Genomic DNA, 476 nt, shown 5'->3' on the forward strand with positions numbered 1-476 from the left:
TTTATTGTCACTGCTGATAATTTAATATATATATATATATCAATTCACTCTTATTTGTAGGGCATCTTTTAATAATGAACATGGTCTCAAAGCAGCTTTACAGAGTTAAAGCTTTTATAAAGTCGTATGAAATAATGTATACCTTTAGTGTGTTTCTTAACATTGTTATCCCTAATAAGCGAGTCAATAGTTGCTGTGGTGAGGAAAAACTCCCTGAGATGGTACACAAGAGGAAGAAACCTTGTGAGGAACCAGAGTGAAAAAGGAACCCGTCCTCAATCTCAATACTGAATGTCCATTCATTACAGTTCTCCCATTCCTCAGATCTTTTTCAGATTCAGACCTACATATACACTACCTGGGACACCGGACTTTTCCAGCCATATGTGATCCTTCCCCAAACTGTTACCACAAAGTTAAAAGCAAATAATTATATAGGATGATCTTTGGATTTGCATGAAATGTTTCCTTCCCTT

This window comes from Silurus aristotelis, assembly GCF_946808225.1.
Source record: "Silurus aristotelis genome assembly, chromosome: 3".
NCBI lineage: Eukaryota > Metazoa > Chordata > Actinopteri > Siluriformes > Siluridae > Silurus > Silurus aristotelis.